Raw genomic sequence first — 12,293 nt, forward strand, 5'->3', positions numbered from 1 at the left:
TGATAATTCTACCAAAAGACTAAAACACTGCAGGCTCTTATTTACAAAGTGGGACCTCTTGGAATATTTCATGTAAAACTACAAACTAGGTCTTTATTCACTTCTGAAAGAGGACATTTCTGCCAACTTCCCTAGGATAATGACACAGTTGCAGTTCCTTCTGAACCAGTTATCTGATCTGCCAAGTATGTTCTGAATATTAATCCTGCCTTCTACAGGGCATAAAATCTTTCCCAAGCTGTTACTGAACATAGTGCCCAGTTCAGGACATCCCCTGATGCTTTCTACTCTTTTGGATGCAAATCTTCAGTTATGTTCCTACAAACATGCAGAGGTGAACCAGCCAAAGTTCAGCGCCAGAAGTCCTGTTTATTATTATGGGAGATCAACCCATTCATTTGAATCATGTCCATAAATGTCACATCTTCACATGTTATATATTTCAAGGCGATTCCCATGCATGTTCCTGCCTGGGTGTTACAATACTAGAAGGGAAGATTGCAGTTACTAAAAATAAAACGAGGTATGGGAGGAGAGAAACATGCGTCAGCATTGCCCTTTGGGTGATACAGGGAAGGGACGGTGGCTCAGTGGTTAGAACATTTGCTTGGCATGCAGAAGGTTCCAGGTTCAACCCCCAGCTTTTCCTGCAAAAAAAATGCTGTGAAAGACTTCAGCCTGTGAAAAACCTGTGAAAGACTTCAGCCTGAGACCCTGAAAAGTTGCTGCCAGTCTGAGAAGACTGTTCTGATCCTGATAGTCAAGCGGTCTGGTTCAGCATAAGATAGCTTCATGCGTTCACGGGTTCACTGCTCATGATCATGTTCCATGATGCACCCTCAGCTCCCATGTAGATGAGCAGCAAGCTAACATGGGTTAACTACCAGGTACTCAATGCTCTGAGCTGGATGGCCCAGATTAGACCAATCTCATCAGAAAACTAAGCAGAGTGAGCCCTGGTTAATACTTGAATGGGAGACCATTAGGGAACTCCAAGGTTATTACACAGAGGCAGTCAATGGCAAGCCGTCTCTGTCTCTCTTGCCTTGAAAACAGTAAGGGGTCACTATAAGGCAGCTGTGAGTTGAGGACATATTCCATTTACCGCATATACTCGGGTATAAGTCGACTTTTCAGCACATTTTTAATGCTGAAAAAGCCCCCCTCAGCTTATACTCAAGTATATATGGTAATTCCAAGATGGCCGCCGAAGCTGTGGCACACAGAGAAAGGAGATCACACCAGCTGTGGCAGAAGCATTTTGCCTGCATCCAACTTTGAGTATTAAATTTACCATTCCCTTTTGTGTTTTTATGTAAAGCTAGGCTTGTAAATCCTCCAGCTTTGATAAACCACAGTCTTTGCAATTAGAGTTGCTCCATTGGCTCTGAATGCTGTGTTAGGCATTCTGGCAAACAGTATCTGCTCCCTTTAAGAACTGCCTTGCTTAATGACATTTTTAAAATTCTAGTGAGCCATTTTTGGGGGAGGCCTTGTGGGTACTCATTGTCTTGGACATGAAGCAGCCAGGCAGTCTCTCTTCTTGTCTTCATCCTGTTTGTCCTCTGATCATGAAGATTGCTTTTAGTCAACTGTTCTTACAACCAGTGAGATACCTTCATGAATTTTATTGGTATCTATTTTATTTTTGAAATTTACCAGTAGCTGCTGCATTTCCCACCCTAGACTTATACTCGAGTCAATATGTTTCCCAGTTTTTTGTGGTAAAATTAGGTGCCTCGACTTATATTCGGGTGGACTTATACTCGAGTATGTACGGTAATTAATACCTTTGATGATCCCTTAAGAAAGCTCCACACAAATGCACCCTTAATTTTGTCAAATGGGGCTAAAACTTATTGCACACATTTATTTATTTATTTTGGCCATCAAATGCAACCCGGTAGGGTTTTCAAGACAAAATACTTTGGAGGTGTTTTGCCATTGCCTGCCTCCACATCATGATCCTAGTATTCCTTGGAGGTCTCCCATCCAAATACCAGTCAGGGTCAGGGCTGAGGGAGTGTGACGGGCCCAAGGCCACCAGCAAGCTTCCCTGGCATGAGTGGGGATTTGAACCAGGGTTTCCCCGTCTGACATCTTAACCACTACGCCATGGTGCCAATCAGTGCAATCAGAGCAATGTCAGAGGCAATATTAACATTGATGCAGCAATGGCTTGGCTCAGTATAAGCAGCTTTATACATTCATGTGTCCCTTTTCTCCTCAAATAAAATAAAATTGAGTTCTCCCAGCCATCTTTGTGACATTACTATTGCACATTCTTTGCTAAGGAATGAGTTGACACTTCTTTCTTTCTTTCCCTTAAGGTTGCAGCCAGTTGATATTTTCCCACAGAGTTTTGGAAGTGATATACAGAGCTATTGTTTGCTGGTATTGTGCTGCAACTGCCATGCTTCTTGTAAACAGATTTAACAGATTTTAGAAATGCTTTAAAAAACAACCCTGCAATTCCTGGGCAGAGTCAACAGTGGCACAAAGAAAGAAGAAGAAGAGTTTGGATTTATATTCCCCCCTTTCTCTCCTGTAAGGAGACTCAAAGGGGCTTTCCCTCCCACCCCACAACAAACACCCTGTGAGGTGGGTGGGGCTGAGAGAGCTCCGAAGAACTGTGACTAGCCCAAGGTCTGCCTGCTGGCATGTGCTGGAGTGCACAAGCTAATCTAGTTCCCCAGATAAGCCTCCACAGCTCAAGTGGCAGAGTGGGGAATCAAACCAGGTTCTCCAGATTAGAGTGCACCTACTCTTAACCACTACGCCACTGCTGCACAAGGATGCATACTGTAAGAAACCAGGATACTACTTGCAACTCTCTTTAAAATGATTGAATGTCTACAGCCGTATGAACTTTTATAACCTGATGATTCAGTATAGTGGCTGGGTGTCTCTCACAAGTTCATAAACAGAAGAGGGAGTGATTTTCACTGATTTGCCTCTCTTGTGACAGAGCTTCAACTCCCCAAAACTATTTCTGCGGTTCCCTTCTCCTCCAGTTGCAGCATGGGGAGGCATTTTGGGTTGCCCTAACAGGGGGAGGCCGAACAGTAATGTTTTGTGTACACAGACCCTTCTATCCATAGGCATTTGAGGCAAGTTCAAGCCAGTGTGTCAGCAAATAAATATTATATATATAACATGAGATAATTTATTAGCCAATGCAGTGATCTACATAATCCCATCTCTTTTTCTTTTTTTAAAATGAGGGCAAGCCACCTGCAATTTTCATTTAATTATGCATTCAGATATTTGTCCCTGGCTTTTTCCTTCATCCACAGTGGGAAAATTAGGGGTGGCTCATGTATGATGCCACGAAAGACCTGATTACTCACCACGTGGATTGCCTCTATTGATGCAGTGCACTTATGTGAAGGTGGCATGAAAGATTTGCTTCTGGTGCTTGATCTGCGGCAGCTGTTTCATGCATGATGTTGACAGAAGCGTACCAGGGATAAATGGTGCCCAGAGACAAATTGTCTCCAGGATGCCCCGCCAGGCTCTGGCCCCCCATGCTCTGCCCCCCCCACCACCCTAGCTCCGCCCCTGATGCCCCAGACTCCACCCCCACTGCCCTCGACCCCACCCATGTCACCATGGACATGGGCAAGGTCTAGGGTACCCACCTACCCCCCACAGACTCCCCCTGCCAGCTGGGCTCCAAGCCAGCAGCCTGCAGTCTCTTCTGACCTCCCCTCCGGACTGAAGTCCTGCCTTGGAGACCTTCTTTTATAAGCACTGAGGCCAGGGGGTGGGGCTTGGGGATCAGGAAGGGGTGGGACTTCCTGCTCCCCAAGCACCACCCCCAGCCTCAGTGCTTATAAAAGAAAGTCTGGGAGACCTGGACTTCAGACTCTTCTGGCCTGCCCAGAGGGGAGGTCAGAAGAGACTGCAGGCTGCTGGCTGGGAGCCCAGCCAGCAGGGGGGAAGGAAGGGAGGGGGGAGTCCAGGGTGGGGTTGAGGGCGCTTGGAGGCAGCAGGAAGTCCTGCTGCCTCGTGCCCCCACACGACCAGGAAGTCCTGCTGTCTCCTCGTTTTCGTGTGCCCCCCTTGTGACCAGAAGAGTGGCGCCCAGGTTACTCTCCCAACTTCCTGTGAGAGGAGACCTCTCCTTCAGGACAAGGGTACCCCTTGTCCCTAGGCAGATACGCCACTGGATGTTGAAATTATCAAATGGTCAGTTTCACAGCACGTTGACACTACAAAGAAAGGGTCAGCTCCTGGAACCCCTTCTCCTTTGCTCCCCAAAGCATACTGGCTGCAAAAATTGTCTTAATGGTGTGGAGGAGCACTCTGCACATGCTGAGTGGCATTTTTTTTCTATAGGAGGCATGCACATGCAATCTGTTAGCTTAAGGCTCAGGTTCCAGGTTCCAAGCTCTATATCTGTTTTGCTCTTCTAAAAACAGTTTCATTTGCTGCTGCTGCAGAGTAACCACGTTACCCTTTAAGATTTTTTCTAATGGTGGATAGAATAAAAGAATAAATAAACTGTATAGAAGAATAAATAAACTGGGTTTCTTCCTTCTGCCACTGAAACAGGTGTGTTCTGTGCTGCACACCTGGGTATCCCCAAGTGCAGACTGGGGAGAGAAAGTGACCCAGAAGCAAGCCAGAACAGTCCTTGAGAGACCACTCATCTCAGACATGGCCAGTGGTGTCACAATGGGTATTGTTGGCTCACCTGTTGCCCCCACCTGCATCACTGCCAACCTGAGATAGTCAGTGAGAGGCTGACACTGATCATTGTTGCTGCTGAAGGGTTCAAGCCAAGAGGGCAGGGAAGCCAGAGTTTGGATCTGTTGACTCCTGGCCACCTGTGATCCTCCGGGATGGGTGCCCATTAGGAATGTTCTGGGTAAGTTACATGACCAACCCCTCCCTGAATATCTCTTTGGAATAGGAATAGCTATACTTGAAGAAATCTGCTTATTGGGCATGGGATATTGTCCTTCTTTAACCACAGATCGACATGCAAATGCATTATTGTTCACTGTTCCACAGTTTCTCCCTGGCCTGAAAACAGATTCTCCCTGTTGAAATTATATTTTGCCTTAGGGAATACCTTGTAATCCCTGTGTTTGGAAGTTAGGTTTTCACTGACCCCAAATATAGGTCATGCTACGTTCCACTACGGTTATTTCTTATTGGAGATGGATGGAGTGTGTTCCGTGCGGTTCTTGTGCATGCAATTCAGGGCAGTTTTTTTGCTGCTAAAAACCTTCCCAGCTCTATTTTTATAGTGTATTTTACATTATTAAACTCTGTGCTACATTCTGTTCTGTTACAGCCATGCACGTACCAACTCAGACAGCCGGGGTGGGGGGGATTTCATAGTGAGATCTGAAGGCCCTGGAATCCACCATCTGTTTACTAGACAGAAGACACAACAGATAGTGGTTCTTCATATATTGGGAACCTTTTGAATTTCTTATTTGTGTGTAGGGGGATGAAGAAAGGATATGAGCTTATTCACATGCTCTTTGTTTGCAAATCCTTTTTCATGTGCTATTCAGTTTATTTACATTAAAAGTATTTTCAAAGAAGGAGGCCTTTGCAGTACATTAGGAATAACCACTGTTAGGGCCATCACGACATTCCTTCCTTCCTTCCTTCCTTCCTTCCTTCCTTCCTTCCTTCCTTCCTTCCTTCCTTCCTTCCTTCCTTCCTTCCTTCCTTCCTTCCTTCCTTCTCCCTTCCTTCCTTCCTTCCTTCCTTCTCCCTTCCTTCCTTCCTTCCTTCCTTCCTTCCTTCCTTCCTTCCTTCCATCCATCCATCCATCCATCCATCCATCCATCCATCCATCCTGACATTATATTTTTCAAATAGTATAATTGCTGACAAATAATAATAAAATCATAATAATTAAAAATCAATTGAATTAATAGAAACCTATTCCAAATAAATGGGTTTAGAATTGTAGTCTAATAATCAGCAAGACAATTAATTAGTTGATTCAATTAACTAATCAACTAATTGAACTGCTAAACACATGTATTCGGGACAGTAATCCAGACAGATCTGAAATGATTGCTGCAAACTGATTTTTGTTAATGAACTGATACATTATTCCAGACCTAAAATCCTAATTAGCATTCATTTGATAGCTATTCTGAATGGCTGCTGTTAGCATTCAATGCAAATCATATTTACTAAAACATTTTGGTAGCAATTACTTGTTGATTAAAAATTTCAAAATAAAATATCAAAATAAATTATGGCAGCATTATTGAGGAGGTCTTCTACAAGGAAATGTCTTGAGAAATGCATCTTAACTACTTTAAGAATCACATTTTAAAACATTTTAATGTTGGGCAAGGGAAGGAACAGAATACATCTTGCCTACGTAAGATAATTAATTTAGGCAAGTATTTGTACCTGAAGAGTTTTACGTACATGGCAGGCATTACTTATGCATTCATGTGCACATGCACGCTTTCATTCACAAAGCACAAACTTATTTTTTCATTAACGTTTAGCTGAAGATCTCTGATCAATAACTGCTATGTTAGATAAGTAATAATGGTACCAAAGAGATTTAAGCACTTAGTGGATTCCCTTTTTATAATTCATGCCTCATTTATTACAATTCATTACCCTCTTTCGATTACTGCTTAATGTTGCAATACAGCAGGCCAAACATTTGCCACTGACAGTCAAATTTTTTTTTTCATAGGCAGCGAGAAAGAGAGATAAGGGGGGGGGGCGGGGTTTGAGAGCGCATGCCCTTCTAGCAAGACTGTTTCTGCAGCTGTTGTGTACATTAATCCACAGAGCAGATCTCCAAACCCTAAATATAGCCAGCAGTGTCATTTTACATGACACACACACACACATAATTAAGAAGAAAGACTTTAAACATGGGACAATATTAAATCAGACTATGCTTTTTCTTTAAGAAGGCTTATACAAACTACCAGTGTGAGCTTAATGCTGGAGATTATAAAGTAAAAAAATATCAACTAACATTGGAAGAGTGGTAAATGGGAACAATTCAACCATGCAGTTTATATGTCATAACTGTCTTCTGTTGACTCTACTCAAATATACTAAACAGACACAGGAGGAATTTGGAAACTGCTGCCCCCCTGCCCCCTCCTTCAAGCTCTTTAGGATTCGGCAGAACATTCTGTTTCATTTTAATCTTGCATGCCTCTGTGTAATTTAAGGCAGACAGTTAAAAATAAACTTATTTGCTCCGCTAATATCATTTATCAGCAATAATTAGCATTCAGACATAAACACGGACCGCAATTCTCCATGCACCTGTGTGATCCTCCCAAAACACGGCTGCACTTGTAAGTAAAAGATGTTACCTTTTCAAAAGTTGTCCAGATGTGGAAATCCAACCCTGGCAATCAATGACGTTGATAATAATTCCCAAAATTACAAGATGAAAACCATCAAAGAAATGGTACTCCTTCAGGTCCTTTGGAACTGAAAGGGTTCGGAGTTCATTGGGGGCGGAAAAGGCGTTAACCTTCGTTTTCGTGAAGATGGGAGTAAGACGCTGGACAACCTGTCACCACTGAAGCAATAGCATTTGTCAGTTTGCAGGTCCCAAGTTATTTTGAGACACATAAACCATGTGCCTGGGAAACATTCCACCTCATTGGACAGGATAATATTGAGCAAAGGGATTCCATTGCTGTAACAGCACCTACCGGGGAATAGTCATTTTCCCTCCCCACAGAATGTCGGATAGATCCATATGCATTCCTGGCATGACTCATTTACAAGAAAACGCAAAATCCATTTGGCATTGCCTTAAGTCTACTAAGCTCAAACAAGTGGTTTTATTTAAAATGAGAAATTGTAGAATTTAAGTCCTTCATTTCTCCTGCTTTCATTCTTATGCTCATAATGTATTCGGTGCCTAAAATTACACACAACTAATAAAGATGCTGAATTCTATTTAGTGTTTTAAGTATCTGGGAATGACCACAAAGGCAAAAGCTTTCAAATGCATGAAATGGTTTAACCATGTTCAAATCGTTTTGAATATCACCATTGAATTGAATGGGATGTAGACCACGTTCTAGAAGCATGATATTAAACATTGGCAATTGCCTTAGAAGCAATCAACAAGAGAGGTAATGGTTTAGAAGTGCCACTAATGCCTTAACTCATTCAAAACATCTATCTTGCAAGAGCAACAAGCTGGAAGACTTTCTGTTCATAGAACTCTCACTGAAATTTAAAAACACACACACTGATTTCTCAGCTGTGCATGAAATGATGTTTCTGTGACTTGATCCTAAAATTGAATATGCCGGCATTACACAAACACCAGGGGTCCCCGACATGGTTCTCATGGCACCTGTCAACACCTTTCTTGGCACCTGCCTAGGGTTTTTAGAAAGTGGGCATGGACAGGTAGATCTCTTACCCAGCAGAGATTCTGCCCAGTGGGGCTACTGGAGACATGTGATTGGCAATGACTAAAATAATGTTGTTGCAGCAGCAGCTGCCACCACAGTGGTGTTTTATTATTTCTCTCCTTTTTGCCAGTATACTTTGCCAGTATACTTTGCCAGTATACTTTCTCTCCTTTTTGCCAGTTATTTCTCTCCTTTTTGCCAGTATACTTTAAAAAAAAACCTACTCCTCTTGATCCCTACATTTGGGCTTCATGTGTGTGCTTGTGTGTAGGTGTGTATTTCTGCCTCCTATGGTGGTCCTTTCGTGGTAGGCGGTACCTCCCGAAATTGCCATTTTGCGGCTGTGTTTGCCATTTGGTGCCAGAATTCCAAAGGTGCCCATAGGCTCAAAGGTGCCAAAGTTTGGGGACTCCTAACATACATTATGGACACAATCTTATGAACGTATGATGGGGGTGCCAAAAGCAAAAACTGCTTTGCCAGGAAAAAATTCAGATGCACCATTAACCTTGTGTGTCTTCACAAGCAGCCCTTTTAATGTACATGGTTTTTATGTCCATTTTACAAGTGGGGAGCTGAGGGGTTTACTACTTAATGACAGACTCCATGACAATGTCGTAAGAGAATAGTAGGAAACTCAGAACTTTTAGACTTACCCATGTATCCATTGGAATATGAGCAAAAAGTGCTTAGGGTGTGCATGTAAAATTATCACTGTTCAGTAACTGATTTGATTTAGATGTATTGAATTATATGCTATTGTTATGGGTAGTTGGGGTAGGATAGTTTATGTTTGGGTAGCTGTAAATGTGGGTCATTTGTTACATGTTAATATTTGTTGATGTCTCATGTGTTTCAATGGTTTCATGTATGTTTTATGTTCAATGTGTTTTTTAAAGAAGGAAATTAATAAAAAGTATTTAAAAAATTATCACTGTTCATTCAGTACATATTATAAAGTACAAAAAAACCTCTTGATTTTGAACTTTTTTTGTTCCCTGAAATTTTTTTTAAAAATATTTGCAGAGACTGAGAGGAAAAACAATAATCCCAGTATGCAGAATTGTATCTGTAATAGAAACAAAAATGTCAAAAATCCTGCAATTTCTCCTCAAATAATTAAAAAAATAATTATGGTCGTGAATAAAGTCTAGGAGCCCAACCCTAGCATTTACGGTGCAAGCAGATGAATGCTTACAATCAGGCAAGTCAAGGCCATCTCTCAAACTGTGCACAAACCATGACTATTAGACACAGGGTCTTTCAGAAAAGTTATAACAGTGGTCCCAAGAGGGTATCATACTGTGTAAATGGGGCTGTGTGTGTATATGAACAATACCACTTGGAAGGAATCTTACACGCAATAACGGAATGCATACAAGAATTAGTATAATTTAACATTAAATTAGGCATCGCTTTGAATCATAGCCAATTTGCTTTCTCAGGCTGCTTAAAAGTACTTGCAGGAAAGACATTTTCCACTTCATGATCTGCTGAAATAGTTACCACTGTCTGATATTATTAGATGGCTGGTATATTTGGGTCTTTTCTGCTCAATCATTATAAAGGGGGCAATGGGGACATCTCAAAAAACAAAAAACGCGTACCGTGCAGCTGTGGACAAGTCTCCATAGGGACCATGAAATGCAGTACCCAGACACGAATCAAAGTACATGAAAGGCATTGCAGACTAATTCAGACGGAAAAATCAGCAGTAGCAGAACATGTGATAAACCAAGCTGGACACAGAGTGCTATTTGAAAACACAGACATTCTGGACTGCTCTGGAAACCACTACGTCTGAATACACAGAGAAGCTATTGAAATCCATAAGCACATGGACAATTTCAACAGAAAGGAAGAAACCATGAAAATGAACAAAGTTTCGCTACCAGTACTTAAAAACACTAGAATCAAGACAATGGTTAGTGAACCCCACCCAGGATTTCTCCAGGCAGGAAATAATCAAAGGGATTAAAGTGCCAGGTAAGTACTATGCAGATGCCCTTACTAGCTGATTATGCAACTTCATTGTTACTTACATATGCTAAAATGGGTGGATTCCACTCAACACATGCAAATCACACTTGCTAACCCTTTACACTTGTTAACCAATGCAAATGGTTCTTTCTTCCACCCTGGACATTCTCCACTTGCTTTATTATCATCAGAACCTCTGAAGATGCCAGCCATGGATGCAGGCAAAACATCAGGAGAAAATGCTACTGGAACATGGCTATACAGCCCGGAAACCCCACAACACTCCAGTCTGGGACAGTCTCTTTGCCTAACACTTTATAGCTTTCTAAAGTTAATTCAGTTGTGGACACTAATCTGGAGCCTGGGTTTGATTCCCCACTCCTTTTGTCCCTTCCTGGGAAGTGGAAAGGGTGCAATTTCACTGCCGTGGGGGGCAAAAGGGGGGGGCACAATTTCATTGCTTGCCTTAGGCACAATTTTTGTAGCTATATCCCTGGAACCAACTCTGTTGCAGTACTCACCACCATAACTTGGCGTGGCACTTTTAAGTACCAGTAGCCTGCTCCTAGAGGGGAGGATCCTGAAATACTACCCCTTGCAGTAGTATTTAAGGCCTCAGTTCACCCTCAGCCTATGCTGGAGTGATGTCATGCTGCACCTTGCCTAGATCAGATCATGGGAAAGGTGGACTGCAAAAAAATCAATAAACCTCTATGGAGCAACCTAGACTGACAAAGAAATGCTAAGCAGGTCTATGCAGAGTCCTACTCAGATTGATTTGATGGTAGCTTACTCCTTTAAAAAGTATTTTTAGAATTGCACTGTAAAGCGATTTCTATTGCTAGATGTGGTTATTATGTTAACCTGACCATGAATTCTGCACTGATACAAGAAAGGAAAGAAGCAGCATATTAAAAAAAATTAATTTTGTGGCAGTCATTTTGTTGCTGCACCCACCATGCTATGTAAGGATTCCAAATCTGACCACAAGTTCAGAAAAATTGGGGACCCCTGGAGTAGCATGAGGGCTGAAAAGCTCTAGAGGTTGCCAACTCTGAGTTGCAGTGATTTGGGGGTGAAATCTGGGAAGAACAGGGCAAAATAACATAGAGTTCACCTCCCAAAGCAGCTATTTTCTCCAGGGGAACTCATTTCTGTAGTCTTAAGAATGACTATAATTCTAGAAGATTTCCAGACCCCACCTAAAGGTTGACAACCAGGAGCATGATAATATAAATATCACGTGTGGGGGGCACAGGGGGAGGGGGAGGAAGTTCAGATGGGGGCTTGGTATGGGTGTGTGTGAGGCACCTGGGGGCAAGCCCCGGGCTGTGTTTTGTAATGGTACACCACTGATTGTCAGAGAAATTTGGGGAGCAAGCTGAAAGAAGAGAAAGAACTGTTACCTTCAGACTACAGATTAGACAAATTCCTGATGGATTATATAAGGAGATTTCCCAGTCATTAGGTGCAACTATAACAGAATAATCAGCGTTCCAAAAATTCTAGACTAGGGAGGATCCATTTGTTTATTTAGATGTTTGGAACCCTTTCCCCCAAAAGTCACACACTAGGATTTCTGCTATATATACTTAACATATACTTAAATTGTAATATACTTAATTATAATACGACATAACTGTGAAAACTGTAAAGGGTCTCACAGAGCTTTGCAGTTCTGGAGAGCCTCTTGAGGAGTTTCGCAACTGGAATCCTACACAAATTCTTTCAGAGGTTTTAAATCCTGCATGGAATCTTGATATGGATTATGCCACATTAGCACTCCACAGACATAGTGATAAATACATTTCATGTTTGGAAACCAATAATGTATATCAGAGTATCACATCGCAGAGCTGTTCATAAACACTGCTGAAATACTTCGAACAGAAAATACTCGAAGATGGAGTTATGGTT

At 42.1% G+C, this 12,293-nt stretch overlaps 1 protein-coding gene across 4 annotated transcripts in view; it reads right to left on the reverse strand.

Moving 5' to 3' along the window:
* The window catches only part of MYPN (myopalladin), an 81,444-nt gene that overhangs the window by 54,152 nt on the left and 14,999 nt on the right, over positions 1-12,293 (reverse strand). For 3 of the 4 annotated variants that reach the window (XM_048506350.1, XM_048506351.1, XM_048506347.1), the window contains exon 1: positions 7,332-7,548. The exons of the other annotated variant lie outside the window; for it this stretch is intronic. The gene's annotated coding sequence lies outside the window, so the exon portion shown is untranslated. Of the gene's footprint in view, positions 1-7,331; positions 7,549-12,293 lie in introns of those variants that run through there. 4 annotated transcript variants of the gene reach the window in all.

This window comes from Sphaerodactylus townsendi, linkage group LG08 (genome assembly GCF_021028975.2).
Source record: "Sphaerodactylus townsendi isolate TG3544 linkage group LG08, MPM_Stown_v2.3, whole genome shotgun sequence".
In the NCBI taxonomy this organism is placed as follows: Eukaryota; Metazoa; Chordata; class Lepidosauria; order Squamata; family Sphaerodactylidae; genus Sphaerodactylus; species Sphaerodactylus townsendi.